The sequence below is a fragment of the Nematolebias whitei genome, chromosome 8 (assembly GCF_014905685.2).
Source record: "Nematolebias whitei isolate Nwh7 chromosome 8, NemWhi1, whole genome shotgun sequence".
NCBI classification, from domain to species: Eukaryota; Metazoa; Chordata; class Actinopteri; order Cyprinodontiformes; family Rivulidae; genus Nematolebias; species Nematolebias whitei.
Genome location: NC_056505.1, coordinates 30032257 through 30039080, shown reverse-complemented (window position 1 = coordinate 30039080; position 6824 = coordinate 30032257).

Here is a 6824-nt window from a genome sequence, read left to right as displayed (position 1 = left end):
ACAATACCATGTTGCTAACAGCACCATGTTGCTAACAATACCATGTTGCTAACAGAACCACGCTGCTAACAGTACCATGTTGCTAAAAGTACCATGTTGCTAAAGGTACCATGTTGCTAAAAGTACCATGTTGCTAACAATACCATGTTGCTAACAGGACCATGTTGCGAACAGAACCTCACTGCCAACAGAACCACTCAGCTAATAGGACCACACTGCTGTAGATGTATTCTTTTTTCACTTTTGGCGCCTTGTTTTTGTATTTTTGTTGCATGCTTTGTTATTTCTTGTTGCTGTTTTTTTTAGCGAGTCAAGACTGTTCTTCTCGTCCTCAGCATTTCATTGCATTGTTGACCTTGTGTTGATCTGCATATGACAACAAACCCAAACCTAAACTTGGTAACAATTGTTGTTGCTAAACACAATACTACAGAGTCTATGTGTACCATGCATGTGTGAAAGTTCATGCATGTTCTGCTAAATGATGTGTACTGAACACTCCCTTGCATGAGCTGACAGATCTGTGTTTGCTCGTGTCTGATCCCAAACACAGATCATCTATCACTGATGCAAACAGGTAATAAAAGCAATGATTTGTCACATTTGACATTTATAAACGGCAAACAAAGATACTCAATGTATGGTTGTGGGATACATTTATTTGAAAATACTTTCCCACATCCTGCATTGATTTCAGGCTATCACATCTGTTTCCCTCTGTGAGTTTGTTTCTGGACTTTCATACTGGTTGTCAGCTCAAGTGAGCTAAAATTAACTCCCAGCCTACCGTGAATTTTTGGACTTTTATTACCACACCCATGTGCTTTTCTTTGTATGCAGCCAAACCAAAGCAGCAGTCACTAAAGAGACTGACTGACTAATGCAAAAGCATAAGAAGTATACAGATAATATACAATGTGTAAGAGACAACAAAAAAAAGGCTAAAACAGATTTTGTACAAAGAGACACTGCAAACGCATCAGCTACAGGATCAAAAGCATTGTTTAAAAATACATGCCAGTTTATGAGCGGAGACAGCATGTTGCTGAGCATTTTGGTGGGTATGAACAGACAGAAATTCCTCTCTGTGAGAACCAGTTCAGTTAATCGACCAGATTAACTGTTAGTCCTGCGCAAACAGGGGAATCTGCCATTTACACGGAAGATAAAACAAGCGTCATAACATTTACACAGCTCCTAAAATTAGAAGGAACTATGTTATCCTATTGTGGTGGTGTGTGTTTGTGCGTGTTTCACTGTGAGAAACTTAAAAAGGTGAAGTTGGGAGTGAAACTGTGTTTACACATCCCAGACTTCCTATTAAGAGCATCGACTCAAAGGGGAACCTAATCTCACCCTGACCATGAGCGTGTGTGTGACAAAGCTAACAGACTACCCCCCCCCTACACACACCCCCACACATGCTACAGGTTCTTACAGAATGCATCACCTGCTGAATTTTATGTCAGAGTAATAATCTATAATCATTTTATGTTGAAAAATGATTGAGTTATGGATGTTTTGACCAAGCCTTCATAATAAAATTGCGATCTCATGTGATATTGTGAGATGTGTTAGCTCTCTGTGTTGACTCAGCTACCACCACATCCACGGATGAGGAGCGAAACGTCTTCTGTTACAAATAAAGTCCAGTTGTTTTTGTATTGAACGTTTTTTGAATTCATCATGTCCTGGATGACTGAGAATCTTCACCAGCATACCACCACATCAAACTTTAGATCAGTGTCAGGAAAACTGAACTCTTATTAGACATCCAACAAAGTTCAGTCAGGTCATCTGGACAGTTTCTTTTTTTGTTGATGAGATGTTTCGTCCTTCATCCAAAGGACTTCATCAGTCCAAGGAGCCATAACAAACTGAGTCCCACAAGCAGCAAACCCACATAGTGGTCCAACCAGTTTGCTGGTGATAAGATGGTTTCTGGGGCCCGCCCTCTCCCCCGTCGACTCCTCTGAGGCAACCATAGCTAAAGTGTTTCAAAACGTCAAAGTTCATGCGTAATAATCCAGGTAAAAAAATCCATCAAAGTTCAGTCAGGTCATCTGGACTGTCTCTATTTTTGTTGAGACGTTTTGTCCTTCATCCAAAGGACTTCATAAGTCCGAGGAGCCACAATAAACTGAGTTCAACAAGCAGGCTGCCTCAGAGGAGTCGACAGGGGAGAGGGTGGGCCCCAGAAACCATTTTATCACTATCAAGCTGGTTGGTCCACTATGTGAGTGTGCTGCTTGTGGGACTCAGTTTGTTGTGACTCCTCGGACTGATGAAGTCCTTTGGATGAAATGTTTCAACCAAAAAAAGAAACCGCCCAGATGACCTGACTGAACTTTGCTGGATTTTCTACCTGGATTATTGAGCATGAACTTTGATCTTACTAGACGTGTTCAGATGTGAGTAAAATTCATATTAGATTCATCTAAAACTTTACACTAAGTCATGACAGTAATGAGTACTTAAACCCAAATCTTTCCCAAAGTGTTGTTTTATTCAGAACAAATCACAATAAATCAGCTTGTTTATGTTTTATATTTACTGTAAGATCCTATGTTGTTAATTTTAATCTGCATGGTTTTATCATCATCTCTTTTCCATGAGTGCATCACAGAGGTTTAGCTTGAGATGAAGATTAATTGCTGAATGTTTTCAGCAGAAATAAATCAACTGTTGCTGACAGCCTTGTAGTCAATCTTGACTAAGCGCTTCTCGGGGAATTTGATCCTTTTTTTAGACTGGCGTGAAAAAAACAACTAAGGTTATATTCAGTGAGTACGTCCTCATATTTCTTTGTCAACACCCGTTTGTCTCGTGTGACTGTGAGGACGTGCATTCGGCCGGTCCGTCAGATTGTTGGCATTCAGGAGCTTCCCACTCAGTGCAGGTTGAGGTACCTGCATGAGACTGTTTAGTTATTTTCTTGTATTAAGAGGGAAGGAAATGGTTTGTACTGAGAAAGAAAGACAAAGGAGCAGCTGTGAAAACTTTTGCAGTCTGCAGGGTCTGATTTTTATAGGTCTCATGAGAGAGATGGGGATGAAGGGTAACGGCTTTGACGTTGCTACCTGATGCTCTGTAATCGGATGGTTTTGAGCTCCTCCTGACTTTAGTCATTGATTTAATCTATAATTTCCCAGATGACAACAAAGACTTCCTCTTGCCTTAGTAAAAGAACTGGCTGCCTAAACAGAATCTATATCCAATGCTTTTATCAAGTCTGCTGATTTCTGCAATTCTCTCAGCCTCATTGGATGATTGAAATGTATAAAAAGGTAAATCGAAAAAGGAAATTCATTGTAAAGTCACCAAAACAAGCCCAGGTGCAAAAAAAACTGTTGGGCAAAGAAAATCAAGACGTGCTCCTCCCGCTGATTGCCAGAATAACTGTGACCACCACTGAGCACATTTTTCCTTTAATCATTTCCATGCATCTAGCAGGGATTGAGAAAATTACTGTCATAAGTGGTTCACAAACATATGCTGTTCTTTCCATGCTAAAATAAACACAGAGGAAACTCTCCCTCTTTGTTTACCCTGCTTTTCCAGTCACCAGAGAAAGACAGCAAATTCATCTTAATCCAAACATTGTGAAAGTGCAAATGGTTTCTGTAGGCAGCCATGCGGTCTCATTTGGGCAGTAATTCCATTAGAAACATGCAACAGTAGGTAATTTATTGCATCTCTTCTTCACTAATGTTTTTTTGTCTTCCTGTTTCTCTGCCTCTCATTTCTCCACACAGATATTCATGATTGGTGCCATCGTATAGGAAACAGAAGAAACTGAAATAAAGTAGGATCATAATAGTTTTAATGCTTTTCTTGAAGTTCCCAAGCAGAAATGTGGAAACATCTAGATTTTACATCAAGTCAAAATCTAAAACTCAGAGATTTGAAACTGGGGTGGCAGCTGTGTTAAATGCTCCCTCTCAATCAAACACAAAGTGCCCTTGGTCCATCTCAATTAGGCCCTTGAGACCCTGAAAACAAACTGAAATATATTTTATGGACGAAGGCGGTTGGCTACACCTGTTAACGGATGAATTCAGGTGTTTCCGTTAAGATCTGGGCTGCATCTCTTATCTTAAATGTTGAACAATTGTAGTGCTTCAGCATTTTGGACAGTGCTTTGTTTCCAGAGTTGTTGCAACAATTTGGGGACTCCCTTTTCTATTTCAACATAACTACGCGTCAGAACCCAAAGCAAGAGTTTTAAGGACATGTTTGGATCAGTTCATTGTGAAAGAACGTCACTGGCCTGCTAGAAGCCCTGACCTCAGTTTCATTGAGTGTCTTTGTGAAGAACTTCAACAGAGACTGCAAATCAGACCTTCTTGTCCAACATCCCTGTTCAACCTAATTAACATTCTCCAGAATGACTCCCACAGAAACACTCCAAAATCTTATGGAAATCCCACAGTGGAAGTTGTGACAGTGGCAAAAGGGAAACCAACTCCATACACCCCCCATTGGTGGAATAATCAGGTGGGACCAAATACTTTAATCTACATAGCGTGGATTATTACAAACCAGAATCTTAGTAATAAATAATAAGGAACGTTATAATAAGGTCTATGCAGCCTTTGTAGCAGTTTACAACTGCTTTACTAATACAAACCACGCCCATGGAAGAAAAGGGGGTACACTCTGAAGTTGTTTGGCCAGAGTTCAGGGTGGTTTTCCAAGTAGACTGAGCAAGCCTCAACCCCCCCCCCCCCCCCCCCCCACACACACACACACACACACAGGTATTACTTAAAGACAGAGGTCCTTGTTGTGAAAGGGGAGGAGGAGGATGTGAAGGTTTAAGAAGTCATAGATATGGAACAAGATGCTTTTGCATGATTGGTCACTGGAAGTGGTTCAGTCTGGGTCTTTCTCCCAAAATGTAATTATTATGTAATTCCTTTATGTTTTAATAATATGCTGAGAGCATTTTGCGTAATTCCTCTATGTTTAAATAATATGCCGAGAGCATTTTGTTTAATTTTGACCAAACCTGACAACATAAAACATTCAGCATTCCACCATTGTGCAACAAATGTTGTCATGCAAAGGAAAGCAAGCTCTTCCTTGCATAGTTATACAGATGACATGATGTTATTGATAATAGCTGCTGGAAGTATACTGTGCCAGTGATTCATGTCAATTGGTGGTCTTTACTATCTAAGTTAAAATGGGGGGAAATGAGCCCACTCTTGCTCTTTTACACCATCACTCAGCATATTTGACTTGTTTCCCGCAGGAGCAGAACCTTTCGATAGCTACAAAGTCTGTTTCACCAGTCACCAGAGTGTACATTTACAATAATCATTGCTTTTATCTTGAACAGTCCATCATAACCTTCTCTGCTCTCTAGATTAAACCAGAGCTTAATTGCCATATTATACTTTAACCCCAAAGTCAACTCCGTCAAGACACTTTGGTTTCATCTCAAGTTCTCCAGTCGAGAGAGATTTTCCTGATTAGTGTCACAATGCAGAGTGGTTTTCCTTCCTCTCCTGGGTCAGACCTTTAGCTCCTCTGCAGATGAATCTGTCACCTTCATTTATAGGGTTCGTCATGCATGGCTTGCCTGGATGTGGTCCTCATCAAGACCACTGCAACTTCAATCCTCCTGCTAAGAGTCACCGTTGATGTCTCGCTGAGAGTTCCTTCAGCATTCCTAAAGTTTGATTGCACCGGTGTTGTGTGGCTCCTCTGTGATTTCGTTTTCTTCCTCCCAGCAGCTTGAGGAGCATAAGCATGAAACTTTTAGTCAAATCTGATTTTGGAAAGCAGCCCAATCCCAATTAAGGGGTTTAAGGGATTTATTTCCCTTCAACGTGAAACAAAACACACATTCACACCAGAATGTTGTTGAATATTTACATTTCACCTCCTAAATTCATTATGCTTACTATTCTGCTTAATAAAAAGATAATAAATGCCTTAAAAAGTCATTACTCTGCTGTTTTTATGAGTAATTCACTTAATTTTAGCAGGTAGGATTTCCTCACGAATGTCCAGCTTTCTTTTGGCTGCTCATGTTGTAACTAATCTGGGCATGGCTGGTGTTTCACTTCCAAACTCTACAGCTCCTGCTCTGTTTGCATTTTTTCAGGACGACAAATGGCTTTAATTTCAGGGGAGAGAAGCAGAGCAACAAAGGAGCTCTGAGTTTTTCTCTGTACTTGGTCACTAATAACACTGACTGGAGTCTTTTGGGGCTTAATGGGACAGATAATTTCTTGGCTCGTGCAGAATGTGGCCACTTTCTGGGCATCGTGGGCTTTATGCTTTTGCTATTTTATAAAACCACATAACCATGGGAATTAACTTTAACTGCATAAGCCATTGACATTGATTTGGTTTACACAGCACCTTTAAAGTTTTCCTGTTTTTAAAAATTGTCTGAGCGTTAAACTGTGTCATGCTAAAAGCAGTGTGTTTAGGTTCTGGTCACTGTTCATGCGTCCTGGCTGCAGTAAAAGCTGCGTGGTGTCACCTTTACTTTCAAGTGAGAGTCCTGTGAAATTTTTACAAAACCTTTTGAGACAGAGTAATTAAAGCAACAGAGAAAGCCAAATGAGAGAATTTTAAACTGGTCAAATAATTCAGTGGATCAAAGCAGTGTGGGTAATGTGAGACATGTCGCTCACCCACAGAGATTTGTCACCCAACACCGCAGTTCCCTTCAACTCTCACAGAGACTTAGCATCACTCATTTTTATGAGCCACCATCATGAGAGGCAAGTGATCATGTGAAGTATTAGCCTGTTTGTTTGTCTGTCTGTCTGTCTGTCTGTCTGTCTGTCTGTCTGTCTGTCTGT